The 19,750-nt window shown below is 32.5% G+C and overlaps 1 long non-coding RNA gene across 1 annotated transcript in view; it reads left to right on the plus strand.

Moving 5' to 3' along the window:
* Positions 218-19,750, plus strand: part of LOC102158358 — a 166,811-nt gene continuing 147,278 nt past the window's right edge. Inside the window, exons 1-2 of the long non-coding RNA XR_002346685.1 lie at positions 218-300; positions 17,965-18,143. This is a non-coding gene — a long non-coding RNA (uncharacterized LOC102158358). The remainder of the gene's footprint in view (positions 301-17,964; positions 18,144-19,750) is intronic.

Genomic DNA, 19,750 nt, shown 5'->3' on the forward strand with positions numbered 1-19,750 from the left:
TCCTAGTGTCCTGCTTAGATCTCTTGAGGCAGAATCTTTGGGGAGGAACTTGGCAATCTACATTTTCTACCAATCCTTCAGGTGATTCTCATGAATGACAACCTCTGAGAGCTAAAGCTCTGTTCCTTGGCATCACCAGGAGGGCTATTAAGGCAGATTACCACATTCCCCTGTGGGAAAGTCTGACAGCAAGTCTCGCGGTAACTCCGTGACTATATAACCTAGGTTATTCTGGTGTAATATGTTAGCAGCTTGATTTGGGGATTCCTTAGCCTTTGGGATTGACTCCATATTTTGAAGGTAGATGTTTAATTTTTTAATCTTGGGATCTCAAAAATGTCAATGCTATGCTTAAGAATTGACAATTATTCAATGCCATCTAACATTAAATTTCCTTTTTAGGATTCACAAGTCTTTATAGTATTCACTGATTCAAAGCAGGACAGGCTTATCTACTACAGTTGATCTTAGACATGATCCTTCTGTTCTGGTTAAATTTGGATTTCTCCCTTTTGTTCTTATTAAAAATAGTTTTAGCGACTCTATCAAGTGAAATTTGTAAGCAATCTGTAGTAACCCCCAAATTGGGAATTTGATTGTAATTGCACTGAATGCACTTATTAATTTTGGCGGAAGTTACCTCTTCAAATTATTGAGTCATCTCATGCACTAACTAAACATATTTCTGAATTATTTATGTACTATGTGTGTGTGTGTATACACATACCAGTTTTTTTCTGGTTTTTGACACATAGATCTTGTATATGTCTTATATTTGTACTTAGAAGTAAAAAGTCATATCTCCAGTGAAAGAGAGTGCCCTCTTTTTCACATTTTTCAACTATTTCAGGCATAGAATCACTTTTCCCTGTTTATTTACCATAATATTAACCACCATACAGATATCTTGTTTTATTATATGTGTTGCCGAAGGGAGCACCAGATATCTTTTAATACTTGTAATAGTTGGCTCATTTTTCAGTATGTGCAGTTCCTTTCTTCATCTTGTAAGATGAAGATGAACATTAGCTAATCTTTAGATAAAATTAGAGTGTTGACAGCAGCCATCAAATGACATGTCCTTGTCTTCAGTGGTGAAAAATAATAATAACAACATCCGAAACTTAATAGTGCTACTATGTGCTAGGGTGTTGTAAACATTTTACATGTATTACTTCTTTAAATTTCCCCCAAGAATATCATGAAAAAACTGAGGCACAGAACGTTCAATGATTTTCCCAAAATACTAAAGCTAGAAAGTGGGGGAGACATGTTTGAGCCCAGAAAGTGTTCTTACGTTAATGTTTGCAACCAATTAAGATAGTTTCTCCTTATTGTGTAATTATATTAAGACAAGTTCTTTATATAATTTATCCAGAATTTTTTATGTACTTCTGAAAGGTGTCAGCTGTTTTTATTAAATGACTTGATATGACATTGATTTTCTTCTTTAAGCTGTTAATGTAAAAATGCATAGTAATTTATATCCTAATTTTGAACATTCTTAGCATTTGTGAGATGAGAGCAATGTGGCCATGGTGTATTTTTCATTTCATATCTGTATTCAATATGCTATTGGTTTACTAGATATTTGACATCTTTATATGTTATAAAAGTCTATATTTTCTTATGTTCTGTAAGTTTTTAATAATGGGTATTGCTTCAAAATAATTTAGTAAGCTTTATCTCTATATTAGTTTAAATATCATAAAATTATGAGATTCGGATTTTAAACTTAGATATAGGCGATACCTTTAAATCTCTATTACCTGTAGTATTTTTATTAGCAAATCTTTGACAATCCTTGTTTCTTCTTTGGATATATTATGAAGTACACACTAAGTTTTAAGTCAATTTGGTAACTTAGCTTTTCTTAAAAAAACAATCCAAAAAGTTAATGGAAAAATGGAACTTTTTTGTTGTTTAATTAGTGCTTTATAAGGGATAAGGAAATGTCTATAAAACAGTAACTGAATGCTATGCAAAAATCTTAAAACTCAGATGGATTTTGCAATTAAAAATAGAATATATGATCAAATTTTTGAGTTAGAAGATCAGCCGAAAAACTTTCTGGGACTATGTTACAAAATTGCAAACAAAACAGAAAGTGACAAAGAAAACTTTAAAGATATGGTAGGTAAAAACCAGCAATTTTAACAATGCATCTCTTTGGATCTCTAGAAAGCAGTAAAAACATTGACAAAAATATAATTGGTGAAATTGTAAAGATAATTTCCCACAGCTGAAGAAAACCTCATAATTTCTGATTTAAAGAACCCAACTATATGTAAGATTAATATAAGTTATTTCTATTTAGATACGTTCTTTGGAATATTTTTTAATCTATGGTTTTGAAGAAAATACTGAACCTTTCAACATAAATATGCAGGTTAATTAGAAGGAGAATCTTACTGGCATTATACTTTAAAATGAAAACACTTTTTGACCTTATACTTTTGTGATTTAAGAAACAATTGTGAGAGTAAAATTGAGTTTTCATTTAGTATTTGCAAGCAGTAGACTGTGAATAGAATTCTTAAAAAGTAACTGCTAGAGGGAAATTTCTAAATATTTTTTATCTTTGATTTAAAAATAGCAGAAAATTAGAATGTAATAAAACCATAGGTGAATTTTATTTTGAATATACATGTAAACACTACATGAAATATTTTCAAATTAAATTCATTGATATTTAGAAAACATTACATCTTAATGAGAGAAATTCAAGATTGCACGATTAAGTCTATATTTGGAAATCTATTCACTATATTATAGGATTAACATAAAAAATGATGGTTTGATAAACAAAATAATCATTCATTGTAAACCTTGTCAAGCTAAGAATAGGAAAGAAGTCATTATAGGAATGTCAAATATACCCTAAATATATGATACAAATATTATACTTTGTTGGTAAAATGCTAGAAATACTCTTATTAAATTCCAAGACAATTCAATGATATCTTCCTTTAGTGCAAACTTTCAGTTTCTTTCATTTGAGGAATGGTTTAAAAAAATAGTTCAGAATTCCAGCCCACACTACACTCAAAGAAAAATAAAACAATTGCACGTGTACATATTTGCCTGTAAGTATACAACAAAAATGTCTGAAGAAAGCTGACCAAATTATTAACTCTTGTTACCTCCAGAGATGGGAGGAGGGCAGGTGTGGAGTGGTTTCTTTGATCCTGGGTTAGTTTACCAAGCACACATATTTTTGTAATGTAAATGATCCTAGTGAGCTATTTAACCAAATGTAAATACTCTCCTGTGTATTAGGAAGACTATACAAGCCTATACAGCAATGTTGCTTTCTATTATTTTAGTGTCAACTTTGGGAAATTTTTAGTCTAAATTTTCATTATGTTGTTTTATTTTGAAAGAAAATGAATCCATTTTACACACACTAACTCTCATTAATCTATAACCTATTTTCTGAGTTTTATGTTGTAGAAAGAACTATTACAGTACAATAAACAATAGATATCTGTGCATTTTCATCTAGCTAATGGGAGAAAAAAGTTATTTATATGAATACATATAAAATTAAAGTATAAATTACATATAATATAAAACATTAATTTTAAGTAGAATGGAGTATTATATATCATAGTTAAATTCTGAGGTGAAAAGGGCATGAGGGATGGAAGGAAAAAATGAAATATATAGATCTCAATATTTTACAAAAATCTAAGTTTTGAAAAACTTGACAGAACAGTAAAATAAATAATGGAGGAAAAAGTACACAAATGCTAAAAAATTGTTTTCTCTCACTGGAAAACACAAAAATTTTTTAAGTTCTTCTAAATTGGCTGAGTGTCAGATCACGAGGTATAAGAAAAATAAGCCTGTACCTTACAGATTCACAAATAATGGTGAAATCTTTTAGAGGTAAGATATTTCTAATGTTTGGTTTCATTTTGGCACTTTTTTAGAAGTACTTACTGAAGTTGCCTCTTTTTCTTTTTATTACTCAAATGAATTTATCACATCTGTAGTTGTATAATGATCATAACAATCTGATTTCACAGGATTTTCATCCCATAACCCAAGCACGTACCCTACACCACAAACTGTCTCCTCCAGAGACCATAAGTGTGTCAACATCTGTGAGTCAGCATCTGTTCTGCAAAGAAGTTCAGTCTGTCCTTTTTTCAGATTCCACATGTCAGTGAAAGCATTTGATGTTGGTGTCTCATTGTATGGCTGACTTCACTAAGCATGATAATTTCTAGATCCATCCATGTTGCTAAAAATGCTGGTATTTCGTTCTTTTTAATGGCTGAGTAATATTCCATTGTGTATATGTACCATGTCTTCTTGATCCACACCTCTGTTGATGGACATTTAAGTTGGTTCCATGTTTTGGCTATTGTAAATAGTGCTGCACTGAACATCAGAGTATATGTGTCTTTGCAAGTGGTGGTTTTCTCTGGATAGATGCCCAGGAGTGGGATTGCTGGATCAAATGGTAGTTCTATTTTTAGTATTCTGAGGAATCTCCATACTGTTTTATATGGTGGTTGCACCAGTTTACAATCCCAACAGTGTACTAGGGTTCCTTTTTCTCCACACCCTCTCCAGCACTTCTTGTTTGGAGACTTTTGGATGATGGCCATTCTGTCTGGTGTAAGGTGGTACCTCAGAGTGGTTTTGATTTGCATTTCTCTAATAATGAGTGATGTTGAACATCTTTTCATGTGTTTTGTGGCCATCTATGTCTTCTTTGGAGAACTGTCTATTTAGATCTTCTGCCCATTTTTGGATGGGGTTGTTTGTTTTTTTGGAATGGAGCTGCAGAAGGTGTTTCTAAATTTTGGAGATTAATCCCTTGTCAGTTGATTCACTTGCAAAGATTTTCTCCCATTCTGTCAGTTGTCTTTTATTTTGTTTAGAATTTCCTTTGCTGTGCAGAAACTTTTAAGTTTGATTAGGTCCCATTTATTTATTTTTGTTTTTACTGTCAGTACTCAAGAGGTAGATCTGAGATGTTGCTGTCTTTTATGTAAGAGAGTGGCATATGTTTTCCTCTAAGAGTTTTACAGTGTCTGGTCTTATATCTAGGTCTTGAATCCATTTGGAGTTTATTTTTGTGTATGATGTTAGGGAGTGTTCTAATTTCGTTCTTTTCCATGTGGCTGTCCAGTTTTCCCACCACCACTTATTGAACAGGCTGTCTTTTCTCCATTGTATATTTTTGCCTCCTTTGTCATAGATTAGTTGGCTGTAGGTGTGTGGGTTTAATTCTGGGCTTTCTATCCTGTTCCACTGATCCTTATTTCTGTCTTTGTGCCAGTACCATACCGTTTTGATGATTGTGCTTTGTAGTATAGTCTGAAGTCCTGGAGCCTGATTCCTCCAGCTCCATTTTTCTTTTTCAGGATGTCTTTGGATATTCTGGGCCTTAACTTTAAAATATTTCATTTTAGTTCTGTGAAAAAATGTCCTTGGTAATTTGATAGGGATTGCATTGAATTTGTAGATTGCCTTGGGTCCTATAGCCATTTTGATAATATTGACTCTTCCAATCCAAGAGCATGGTATGTCTTTCCATCTGTTTGTATCATCTTTGATTTCTTTCATCAGTGTCTTACAGTTTTCAGAGTACAGGTCTTTTGTCTGTTGTAGGTAGGCTTACTCCTAGGTATTTTATTCTTTTCTATGTGATGGTAAGGGGGGTTGCTTCCCTAATTTCTCTTTCTGCTCTTTTATTGTTAATGTATAGAAATGTCATTGATTTCTGTGTATTAATTTTGTATCCTGCAACTTTGCCAAATTCATGGATGAGCTCAAAGATACCACAAAAAAAGAAAACTACAGGCCAATTTCACTGATGAACATTGATGCAAAAATCCTCAACAAATTACTAGCAAACTTAATCCAACAATACATTAAAAGGATTGTACATCATGATCAAGTGGGATTTATCACAGGGATGCAAGGGTTCTTCAATATCCACAAATCCATCAGTGTGATACACCACATTAACAAACTGAAGAATAAAAACCATATGATTCTCTCAATAGACACGGAAGAAGCCTTTGACAAAATCCAACACCAATTTCTGATAAAGACCCTTCAGAAAGTGGGCATAGCGGGAACCTACCTCAACATAATAAAGGCCACATATGACAAACTGACAGCAAACATTATTCTCAGCAGTGAAAAGCCGAAAGCATTCCCGCTGAGATCAGGAACAAGACAAGGATGTCTGCTCTCACCACTACTATTCAACATAGTTTTGGAAGTCCTAACCATGGCAATCAGAGAAGTAAAAGAAATAAAAGGAATCCAAATTGGAAAGGAAGAAGTAAAACTATCACTATTTGCAGATGAGATAAAGTTGCCTTTGTGATGAGAATCATTTGTGGCATTTGTTAAATGTATAGCTTTTCAGATTGCCTCTTCCCTGTGATATGAGTCCTTGGTTTTCTCCCAGGTGTTTATTTTTTTTAATTACACAGGTGATTCCTATCACTAAAGAACTTTGGGAAACTTTTTTTGGGGGGAGGGTTGGTTCCTTTTTTTTTGCTTTTTAGGGCCACACTAGTGGCATGTGGAAGTTCCCAGGCTAGGGGTCAGTCGGAGCTACAGCTGCTGGCCTATGCCACAGCCATAGCAACGCTGGATCTGAGCTGTGTCTGTGACCTACACCACAGTTCAGAGCAACGCCAGATCCTTAACCCACTGAACAAGGCCAGAGATTGAACCCACATCCTTGTAGTTCCTAGCAGGATTCATTTCTGCTGTGCCACAATGGGAACTTCGGGGAAACAATGTTTAAAGAAGGCTGTAAAATTGGCTCTATGAAACAACAGGGAAAAATGACAAAATTCAACTTGTCTCCCTACAAAAGGAAGTCAAGGTCAAGTAAAACTAAGTCAATTGGGGCTTTATATTTTTGGTGGACAGTGAACCTAAATCTCTCTTTTCTATTCCAAAATATTTGAAGGTACGTATAAGTGATATCATATGATATATGTTTTTGTCTAAGTTCATTTAGTATGAGAATCTCTAGTTGCAATCAGATTACTGCAAATGGCATTATTTTGTCCTTTTTATGGCTGAGCAGTATTCCATGGTATATATGTCCCACATCTTCTTAATCCATTCATCTGTCAATGGACATTTAGTTTGCTTCCATGTCTTGGCTATTGTGAATAGCACTGAAATGAACATAAGGGTGAATGTACCTTTTTGAATGAATGTTTTATCCAGATGTATGCCAAGCAGTGGGATTTCTTGATTATATGGTAGTTCTGTATTTAGTTGTCTAAGTTTTTTCCATACTGTTTTCCATAGTGGTTGTACCAATCTACATTCCCACCAACAGTGAAGAAGAATTTTCTTTTCTCCACATTCTCTCCAGAATTTGCTATTTGTTGACTTGTTAATAATGGCCATTCTGACCAGTGTGAAGTGGTACCTCATTATATAGTCTTGATTTGCATTTCTCTAATAATTAATGATTTTGAACATTTTTTCAGGTACCTGTTGGCCATCTGTATGTATTCTTTGGAGAAATGTCTACTTTAGTCTGCCCTTTTTTCAATTGAGTTGTTTTCTTTTTTTGTTGTTGAGTTGTATGAGTTTTTTGTATATTTTGGAGATTAAGCCCTTGTCTTTGCACATTGAAAAGATTTTTCTCCCATTCTGTGGGTTGTCTTTTCTTTTTTTAATGGTTTCCTTGGCTGTGCAAAAGCATTTGAGTTGAATTAGGCCTCATTGGTTTATTTTTGTTTTTATTGACCTTATTCTAGGAGGTGAATCAAAAAAGATGTTGCAGTGATTTATCTTAAAAAGCATTCTGCCTATGTTTTTGTCTAGGAGTTTTATAGTATCCCACCTTATATTCAGGTATTTAATCTATTTAGAATTTATTTTTGTGTATGGTGTTAGATAGTGTTCTAATTTCATTCTTTTACATGTAGCCACCCTGTTTTTCAAGTTACACTTACTGAAGAGACTTTGTTTCTTAACACTGTATGTTCTTGCCTCCTTTGTCATAGATTAATTGACCGTAGGCACTTGGGGTTATTCCTAGGCTTTCTATTCTGTTCCATTGATTTATATTTCTGTTTTTGTGCCAGTACCATATTGTTTTGATAACTGTAGCTTTGTAGTATTATCTGAAGTCAGGGAGCCTGAGTCCTGCATTTCCATTTTTCTTTTTCATTATTGCTTTGGCTATTCAGAGTATTTTATGTTTTCATACAGATTTTAAAATATTTTTTCCTAGTTCTGTGAAGAATGTCCTTGGTAATTTGATAGGGATTGCATTGAATCTGTAGATTGTCTTGGGTAGTATAGTCATTTTGACAATATTGATTCTTCCAATCCAGGAGCATGGTATATCTTTCCATCTGTTTGTGTTGTCTTTCATTTATTTCATCAGTGTCTTAGAGTTTTCAGAGTATAGGTCTATTGTCTCTTTGGGTAGGTTTATTTCTAGATACCTTATGTATTTTTATGTGATGGTAAATGGGATGGTTTCCCTAATTTCTTTTTATTATCTTTCATTGTTAGTATATAGAAATGTAATTGATTTCTGTGTATTAATTTTGTACCCTGCAACTTTGTCAAATTCATTGATGAGTTCTAAAAGTTTTTTGGTGCTGTCTTAAGGATTTTCTAGGTATAGTATCATTACATCTGCAAACAGTGATAATTTTACTTTGTCTTTTCCAATTTGGATTCCTTTTATTTCTTTTTCTTCTCTGGTTGCCATTGCTAGGTGATTCTTAATAATACATGTGGAAGTTTAAGGAATATATCTGGTTCACAGAGACTACTGAATGAGACCCATAACATGTACTTTGGTTCTTTGCATCAAAAGTTTCTCTAATTTATTGAAATTCAAGCTAGTTAATAACCATGTTTATCTAGCTATGCATCTAAAGATCTTATACTACTTCAGATTTAAGTAGTTAATCTGGGACAGTTTCCAGATGCTGGCATAGGACTCTTGGGTTAGAGACAAAGCATGGTCTTTGAACAAATGGTACTAAAACAAATGAGCATCCATATGCATCAGAGGAAAAATAGTAATAATAATGAACCTAGACACACAGTGTTTTTTACTCACAGCAATAACAGTAGCCACAGTCCCAGTTTCCATGAGGTAATGGGAAGGGGGCCAAGTGGTGTCTTCTGATTTGGGATCATGTTATAAGAACATCAAGCTTAGAGACTCTGGTTCATTTTAGGTGGTAAGCCTGCTTGATTTTTGTCTCAGAGGGAGAAACTATATTTACTATAATGCCTAGTACACATGTATTCCCTTTACCCAAAGGAAGATAGTATCTCTGTTTTCCAAGGCTATTTTACAGACAAATATCATTGAGGAGATAGTCCAAATCAAAATGATATTTAGTGCTCCATTCATTTTTACAGTTACTTAGGTAGCACCTTCCCCTCACACCCAACTTCAATTAGTTTTTCCAAATGCATTTGTAATTCAGTTAGATTATTTTGTCATGTTCTTCACTTTATCCTGAAATCCCTCAATCTCCTAAATGATATCTTCATTTGCACATATTAAGGTCCCTTCTATGTGCTGTGAAGTTTTATGCATAATGTCAATATGTCCACTATTAAAATGTTATGAAGTATAATTTCACTGTGCCCCAAAGTCCCTGTTTCTCATATTCAAACCCTCTTCCCACCTCCCTAGGCCCCTAGAACTACTGATATATTGAATGTTAGTTTTGTCTTTTACAGATTGTCATGTACTTGGAGTCTTACCATATGTAGCCTTTTCAAAATAACTGCTTTCACACAGAAATATAAACTTAAGATTCAATCATGTCTTTTTGTGGATTGATAGCTCATTTGCTTTTTATCACTGAATGATATTCTGTTGTATAGTTATCACAGTTTCTTTCTTCATGAAACTATTGAAAGGCTTCTTAGTTGTTTCTAGTTTTGCAATAATGAATAAAGCTGCTGCTATAAACATTCACATTCAGGGTTTTGTGTGGATACAGATTTTCAATTAAGTTGGATAAAAAGCTGGGAATGATTGTTGGATCAAATGATAAGAATATGTTTCCCTTTGTAAGAAACTGCCAAAATGTCTTTCAATGTGACTACCAATCTGCATTACCACCAGCAATATAAGATTACCTGTTGCTTTGCCTCTTCACCAGCGTTAGTGTTAGGTATCGTCAGCTTTTTTTATTTTTATATTTTGGGATCTAATCATTCTTATATTTTAATTTGAATTTGCATAGTGACCAATGAAGTTGAGCATATTTTCATTTGTTTATGTTTTCTTTCTGCATAGTTTCCAAGTTGTCTGTTAAAATCTCCTGTCGGTTTTTATGTTGAGTTTTTGTTTTCTTATCAAGTTTAAAGTTTTATGAAGGTTTTAGAAACCAGTGCATTATCGTTTATATGTTTTGTGAATATTCAAGTCTGTGGGTTGATTTTTTAATTCTCACTATAGTATCTTTAACAAAGAAGTATTTAATTTTAATAAGGTTCAACTTGACCAATTTTTCTTTATGGATTAAGCTTTGGCATTATATTCAAAAACTCGTCACCAAACCCAAGGTTACCTAAAGTTTCCCCCCAAGTTTTGTTTCCACATTGTTGTTATAGTGGTAAGTATAGCTGTCTTCCCCTATGCTTTCTTTCAGAGGGTTCGTAGTTTTGCATTTTACACTTAGACTGGTGATCCATTTTGAGTAAACTATTGGGAAAGATGTAAGGTCTGTGTCTAGGTTTACATTTTTGACCTATGGATGCTCACCTGTTCCACACCATGTCTTCAAAGACCATCCTTTTTCTTCATTAAGTTTGATTGGCTCCTTTATCAAAGATCAGTTGGCTATATTTAAAAGAATCTATTTCTGTGTTCTTGATTCTGCTCCATTAGAATGGAAGTCTATTTATTTACCAGTATTATCCTGTGTTACAAATTATAGTTTTATAATAAATCTTAAAAACATATATTCTGAGTCCCCAACTATATTCTTCTTCAGTATGTTGGCTATCATAGGACTTTTGCCTTTTCATAGAAACTTTAGATCTTGTTGATATCTAAAAATGACTAACTGGGATTTTTAATATGATTTCAAGGAATATATAGATCAATGTGGAAAGCATCGACATAATAACAATGTTAAATTTTCCAATCCATGCACATGGGATATCCCTTTATATGTTTAGATATATTTTGATTGCTTTAATCAGAGTTTTAAAGTTTTCCACATGTAAAATCTGTAAATGCTTTGTGTCAGTTATATTCAAAACTTTCATTTGTTGGTGCTATGGTAAATAGTATTTTTAAAATACCAATTTCAGGAGTTCCCTTTGTGGCTCAGTGGGTTAGGAATCCAACATAGTGTCTATAAGGATGCAGGTTCCACCCCTGGCTTTGCTCAGTGGATTAAGGATCCTGCATTACCACAAGCTGCAGTGTAGTCATAGATGTCACTAGGATCTGGTGCTGCCATGGCCATTGCAGCTCTGATTGGACGCCTAGCCAGGAACGTCCATATGCCACAGATGCGGCTGTAAAAAGAAAACAAATAAAATACTAATTTCAGTGGTTTTAATTCTGAAAGGAATTAGGGATTTTTCAAATGTTGTTTTTTTTCTGAATTAACCAATATGATCATACAATTTATCTCCTTTATCCTACTGTAGTCAATTACATTGATTTTTCAAATATTGAAACAGCCTTACATACCTGGAGTAAATCATAATTATTGGTACATAATTCTTTTTAACATTGTTGAATTTGATTTGATGATATTTTGTACCAAAGTTCTGAATCTGTGTTCATCAACAGTCTCTATTACTTCTTTCTTTTATAAGTACGGTATGCTGGCCTCATAAAATGAGACAGAAAGAGTTCTTCCTGTTTCTGTTTTCTAAAAGACATTGAGGAGAATTGAAATCATTTATTTATGTGTTCAGAAAAATTCACCAGTGAGACCATCTGGACCTGGAGCTTTATCTTTGCGGAGGTTGTTAATCATTGACTCATTTTTAAAATAAATGCCTATTCACTGTACATATTTCTAATTGTATATTTTTTCAGTTTTGAGATTTAATTGACAGATAGAATTCCATAATTTAAGATGTATGCCGTGATTTGACTTGTATACATCATGAAATGATTATTTCAATAAGTTTAGTGAACACCCATTGTTTTATATAGGTGCAAACTAAGTACATAGAAGAAAGTACTTTCCTGTGATAAGAACTCAAGATTTGCTCTTAAAAATTTTCATTTATAATATACAGCAATGTTAATTATATTTATCATGTTGTACATTACATCCCTAGTACTTTTTTACCTTTTAACTGGAAGTTAATACCTTTTGTCTGCCTTCATCCAGTTCGTCTTGCTTATGGTAGCCACAAGTCCAATCTCTTTCTGAGTTTGTTTTTAAAGTATATTTGACCAACAATACTCTTAGTTTTGATATTTCTGTATGTTTTAAACACATGACAATTCCAGTTATGATCTGTCAAAATCCAAAATACTACATGGTTACCGATATTTCTCATGTTATGTATTTCATACCTGTGACTCATTTATTTTTGCAACTAGAAGTTTGTACATATTAATCTCCCTCAAATGTATCTTTATTCACTCCACCCCTCTCCTTTAACTGACTTTATTCACTCCACCCCTCTCCTTTGGCAACTACTCTTTTTTTCTTTGTATCTATACTTGTTTGTTTTGTTATGTCTGTTTTTTTTAAAGTCCACATATAAGTGAAATAATATTTTACTTTCTCTGACTGACTTCACTTAGCATAATACCCTCTAGTTCTATCCATTTTGTCACAAATGGCAAGATTTCATTTCTTATGGTTGAGTGATATTCCATTGTGTGTGTGTAGAGATTTTATATATATATAAATATATACTTTTTTTTTTTACACATCTTCTTTATCATTTGATGATGGCATGTAGGTTCCTTCCATACCTTGGCCTTTGTAAATATTGCTGTAATGAACATGGGAGTGTATATATATTTTTGAATTAATGTCTTAATTTTCTTCAGATATATCAGTGGAATTGCTGGATATGATACTTCCGTTTTTCATTTTTAAAGGCAATCATCCTACTATTATTAGTAGTGGTTGTACCAGTTTACATTTTAACCAACAGTACATGAGGATCCCCTTTTCTCAACATCCTCACCAATACTTACTGTTTGTTGTTTTTCTTGATGATAGATATTCTGACAGATGAAATATGAAATGTCTTGTGGTTTTGATTTTCATTTCCCTGATTAGTGACATTGAGCATCTTTTCATGTGCCTGTTGACTGTCTGTGTGTCTTTTTTGGAAAATGAATATTCAAATTCTCTGCCCACTTTTAAATCAGGTTGTTTGATTTTTTGATGTTGAGTTGTATGAGTTTTTATATAGCTAAGATATTAACCCCTTATTGGATACATAGTTTCAAATATCTTCTTCCTTTCAATAGGCATCTATCTTGTTTTGTTGATAGTTTCCTTTGTTGTGCAGAAGCTTTTTATGTTGTAGTCATATTTGTTAGTTTTCTTTCTTTTCTTTGATTGCCTAAGGAGACATACCCAGAAAAAAATCTTAGGCAGGTGTCAGAGTCTACTGCCTATGTTTTCTTCTAGAAGTTATATGGTTTAAGGTTTTACATTTAAGTCTTTAATCCATTTTGAATTCATTTTTGTGAACAGTATAATAGAGTATTGCATTTGACTTTTTTGCATGTAGCCATCCTGGTATCGCAACACTGGTTATTGAAGAGGCCATCTTTCTCCCTTTATTCTTTCCACCATTATTTTTGCCTCCTTTGTCATAGATTAATAAACCTTATAAGTGTGGGTTCATTTTAGGGGTCTCTATTCTATTCCATTGATGTGTGTGTGTTTTTATGCCAGCATCTATAGGGTCTTGATGACTGTAGCTTTGTAATAGAGTTTAAAATCAGGGAGCGTTATACCTCCAGGTTTGATATGTCCAGCTTTTTTTTTTCTTTCTCAAGATTTTTGTGACTATCCATGGTCTTTGGGCTTTCCATATACATTTTAAAATTATGTTCTGGTTCTACTGAAAATATCATATATATCAGTGGTAAAAATACCATATATATCATTGTCACCTTGAGTAGATCAGTCAATTTAACAATGTTAATTCTTTAGTCCATGAGCATGGTATTTCTTTCCATATGCTGTGCCACCTTCAATTTCTTTCATCAGTTTCTCATGACTTTACAAGTATAGGTTTTTTCTTCCTATTTAGACTTATTCTAAATATTTTTTTTCTTCTTGATGCAATTAAAAAGAGATTGTTTTCTTAATTTCTCTTCTGATGGTTTATTGTTAGCGTATATAAATGCAACAGATTTCTATACATTTTGGGTCCTGCAGGTTTACCAAATGCATTAGGTCCCAGTAGTTTTCGGTGTCATCTTTTGGATTTTATATGTATAGTATCATGTTACTACAAATAATGATGGTTTTACTACTTTTTTTTCTAATTTGGATTTCTTATATTTCTTTGTATTGTTTGATTGATGCAGGTAGGACATTTAATGCTATGCTGAATAAACATGGCAAGAGTGTGCAACTTTGTCTTGATCCTGGTCTTAGAGGAAATAATTTCAGCTTCTCACCATTGAGTATGATGTTAGCTGTGGGCTTGTCACATATGGCCTTTGTTATGTTGACATATATTCCTTCAATACATTGTTGAAAGTCTTTTCATAAATTGATATTGAGTTTTGTTAAAAAAGTTTTTCTGCATATATTGAGATGATCGTATTTTTTTTCTCCTTTATTTGTTAATGTGGTGTTTTGCAGATATTGAACCATATTTACATCCCTTAGGAAAACCCCACTTGATGGTAGTGTATGATCCTTTTAATGTATTATTTAATTCAGTTTGCTAAAATTTTGTTGAGGATGTTTGTATTCATGTGCATCTCTGATATGGGCCTATAATTTTCATATATATGTGTGTGATCTATTTGTCTAGTTTTAGTACGAGGGTTATTTTGACTTCACAGAATGAGTTTGGAAGCAGTCCTTCCTCTGCAATTTTGTGGAATGGTTTGAGAAAAATAGGTGTTAACTCTTCTCTAAATGTTTGGTAGAATTCACTTGTGAAGTCATGTGGTCCTGGACTTTGTGTTTGTTAAGAGTGGCTGGACTTTGTGTTTGTTAAGAGTGGTTTTATCATTTATTGAATTTCTTTTCTGTTGATTGGTCCATTCATATTTTTTATTTCTTCCTGATTCGGTCTTGGCACATTTTGAGTTTTGGGAGTCTTAGACTGTGCATTTCTAAGAGCTTGTCTTTTCTAGGTTACCCATTTTTGGCATGTAGTTGTTCATAGTATTCTTCTTTTGATCTTTGATCTTTCTGTGGTGTCAGTTGTAACTTATCTTGCATTTATCTTTTATTGATTTGAGCCTTCTCCTCCCGCCCCCCTTAAAGGTAAGTCAATTTATATTTTCAATGAACAGCTCTTCGTTTCACTGGTCTTTTCTACTGTTTAAGTCTCTATTTCATTTATTTCTTTTCTGATCATTATGGTTTATTTCTTTCTACTACCTTTGGGTTTTGTTTTTCATTACCTTGTTTCTTTAGGTATAAGTCTAGGTAATCTAAGTCAGATTTTTTTAAAAGTAGGCTTGTGATACTATAAACTCCCCTCTTAAAAATTATTTTGCTATTTTCCATAGATTTGGTTTGAGGTCTGTCTGTGTTTGTGTTTTCACTTGTTTCAAGTTATTTTTTATTTCTTTAACTTCCTCAGTTATCTGTTGGTTGTTTAGTAGCATATTGCTTTGCCTCCATGTGTTTGTTTTTTTACAGTTCTTTTGTTGTAGTTGATTTCTAATACCATAGCATTATGGTCAAAAAAGATACTTGCTATGATTTCAGTTATCTTAAATTTCCTGAAATTTGTTTTATGGCCTAGCATGTGATTCATCTATCCCAAAGAATGTTTTCATGTGCACTTGAAAAGAATGTGTATCTGCTACTTCTTGATAGAATATTCTATATATATCTATTAAGTCCTCTTGGTCTAATGTGACATTAAAGGCAGTGTTTCATTGATTTTTTTTCTATCATTTGATGTAACTGGGATGTTAAAGTCCCCAATATTACTGTGTTATTGTTGCTTTTTCAATTGCCTATTAATATTTGCTTTATGAATTTATGTGCATCTGTGTAGAGCATATGTATATCTGCAATTGTTATAACTGCTTAGAGTCACCCCTTGATTATCATGTAATGTCTTTTCAGTCTTTGCTTTAAAATCTATTTTGTCTACTATAATTATTTCTATTTTGCCTTTCTTTTCATTTCCATTTTTGGAATACTTTTTCCCTCCTCTCAGTTTCAGTTTCTGTGTGTATTTAGGTTTTGAAGTGAATATATTCTAGGCAGCATATGTTAGAGTCTTATTTTGGCACCCATTCAACCACTGTTTTTTGATTGGAACATTAATTCCGTTGACATTTAAAGCAGTATTTGATAAATGTGTATTTATTGCCTTTTTTGAATTGATTTTGAGTTGTTTTGCAGTTCTTTTTCTGTTTCCTACTTGCTCTTTTCCCTTGTGATGTGATAACTATCTTTAATATTAGATCTCAATTTTTTCTCTTTTTTGTATATATCTATTAAAAGTTTTTAGTTTGTGGTAACCATAACATTTATATGTAGGAGTCTATATATTACTTGTGTAAGTCGCTGATCCCTGAAATTGAACCACACTTTAACAACTCTCCATTTTAACCAACACGCATCTAATATTTTGGACATCATGTTTTACTTTTTTTTGTTTTCTAAAACTAACTTTATTATGTATTTGTCTTTACTATTGAGAATTTTCCATGTATACATAAATATATATACATATATATATGTATATATATTTGCTTTTTCATTTAGAGAAGTGCCCTTAACATTCCCTGTAAATCTGGTTTGCTGATGTGGAAATCTTTGTTGTTCCTTGTCTGAAAAATTTTGTTCCATCGTATTTGAATGAAATCCTTTCTGGGTAGAATATTCTTCATTGTATGTTTCTCCCTTTCATCATTTTAAATATATATTGTACCACTCCCTTCTGGCTTAATAGAGTTTCTGCTAAAATGTCAGCCAATAGTGCTATTCGAGTTCTCACACATATAACATTGCTTTTTCCTCTCTGTTTTAATATTCTATCTTTATCTTGAATTTTTGCCATTTTAATAACAGTATGTCTTGTTTGGTCCTTTTTGGGTTGATCCTATTTGAGACTCTGTTTGCTTCTTGGACCTGGATGTCTATTTCCTTTCCCAGGTTAGGAAGTTTTCAGCCATTATGTCTTCAAACATGTTTTTTGCTCCTTTTTTTTCCCCTCTCTTTTCTCCTTCTAAGACCCCCCATAATGCAATTATTAGTATGCTTTTTTGTTGCCCTCAAAGTATCTGAAACTATCTCCATTTACTTTTATTATTTTTCTTCCTTTTCTCTTCAGCTGCAGTGGATTCCACTACTGTCTTCCACCTCATGGATATGTTCCTCTTTAGTGAATTAATTTCTTCTAGTTAATTTATTTCAGCAATTGTATTATTCATATATTTTGTTCTCATTTATATTTTCTAATGCTTTGCTAAAAAATTCTAACTTCCCACTCAATTCATCCAATATGCTCTTAAGTCTTTGCTCATTTTTAAGATCATGACCTGGAACTCTTTTTATTTATTTATTTAATTTTTGAAATTGTTATTTCCCCAATACAATATTTTTTTCCTACTGTACAGCATGGTGACCCAGTTACACATACATGTATACATTCTTTTTTATCCCATTGTCATGCTCCATCATAAGGAGGAGGGAGTGGGATGACCTGGAACTCTTTATTGTGTATATTACTTATCTCCACTTCACTTAGTTTTTCTGGGGTTTTATCCTTAGTTTATATTTATCTGTCACCTCATTTTTTTAATTATTCTTCTTATTGCAGTACATTTGGAATTTGGCTACATTTCCTGGCCTTTGAGAAGTGGTCTTTATAGGAACCATCTTAGGTGTCCCAGAAGCATACATTCGTCTGGTCACCAGAGATACATGCTCTAGGTGTGGCCTCTACGTGGGTTTCAAGGGTCCTCCTGTTGTGGAAAGTTGAATACTATGGGTAATCTGGTAGGTATGACCTCACTGTGTTAAGTTTTGGTAGTGTATCTTTTAAGAAATTAGTCTATTTCATCTAAGTTACAAATTTGTAGCCATAGAGTTTGCATATCATATTATTTTATTTTATGTTTAATGTACATAGGAACAGTAGTGTTAACCTCTATTTCATTTCTAATATTAGTAATCTGTGTTTCCTCTTTTTTTTTCCTTGTTCAGTCTAACTAGAGATTTATCAATTTCATTGCTCTTTCAAATACTCAGCTTTTGGTTTCATTGATATTTTTATTTGCTATTGTTTTATTTTCAATATCATTAATTTCTTCTCTAATTGTATTGTTCTAATGCTTGCTGTAGTCTTAAATAATGTTCCTTTCTCTAATGCCCTAAGATGGAAGCACAGATTATAGACTTTTATATTTATTTCTCATATATGAATATAATGCTATAACTTTCCTCTAAGTGCTATTTTTGCTGCATGCAATAAATTTTGTATTTGCATTTTTATATAATTTAGTTTAAAATATTTTAACATTTCTCGAGTCTTCTTTTGCTCTTTGTGTTATATAAAGTGTGTTGCTTGATCTCCACATATTTAGCAATTTTCCAGTTGTCTTTTAATAATTTCTGGTTAAATTCTTCTGTAGTCTGAGAACATACTTTGTATGGCTTGTAGCATTTAAATTTGTTAAGGTGTGATTTATGGCACAGAATGTGGTCCATCCTGGTGATTGTTCCCTGTGAGTTTAAAAAGAATGAGTGTTCTGCTATTGTTGGAAGAGCTATTATATAAATGTCAATTAGATTGAGTTGATATATAATCTTGTTCAGTCAACTATATCCTTACTGACTTTCTGCCTGCTTGATATTACTGAAAGAGGTGTGTTGAAGTCACAAGTGTACTAAATTTGCCTATCCCTTTTTTGGTTTTATCAATTTTTGTTTCGTCTACTGTGATGGTCTGTTCTTAGGTACATACAGACTTAGAATTGTCTTGCTGGATAATTGACCCCTTTAATCATTATGTTAGGAACTTCTTTTTTTGGATATATTACTTTTTTGAAATATGCTTTGTTTGAAATTAAAAGAGCTATTTTTGCTTTCTTTTGATTCATTTACAATGCATTCTTCATCCCTTTCCTTAGAATCCATGTAAATCTGAGTGTTTATATTTATAATGAGTTGTTTGTAGAGGGTACATAGTTAGGTCCTTTATTTTCAATAAATTCTGCCACCCTGTCTTTTAATTGCTGCATTTAGACCACTCATAAAATGATATTTAATATAATAGAATTAGTATTATCTATGTAGTTTACATCTGTTTTTTTATTGCATTTGTTAATTTCTTTTCTTTTTCATATGTTCCTGGTTTAATCAAACATTTGATATGGTTCTATTTTATATCTTCTCTTGAAATATCAAGTACAGTATTTTTCAGTGTTTATCATAAAGTATCCAATATGCATTTTAATCTAACACAAGACTACCCTCATATAATACTATGCCACCTCATGTATACAGAAAATATTTGCTAATGGAATATTCTCAATTTCTCTCACCCAACTTCTGTAAAATTGCTGTCATTCACTTATTCTTCCCATATGCCATATCACTGAATA

The sequence above is a fragment of the Sus scrofa genome, chromosome 8 (assembly GCF_000003025.6).
Source record: "Sus scrofa isolate TJ Tabasco breed Duroc chromosome 8, Sscrofa11.1, whole genome shotgun sequence".
NCBI classification, from domain to species: Eukaryota; Metazoa; Chordata; class Mammalia; order Artiodactyla; family Suidae; genus Sus; species Sus scrofa.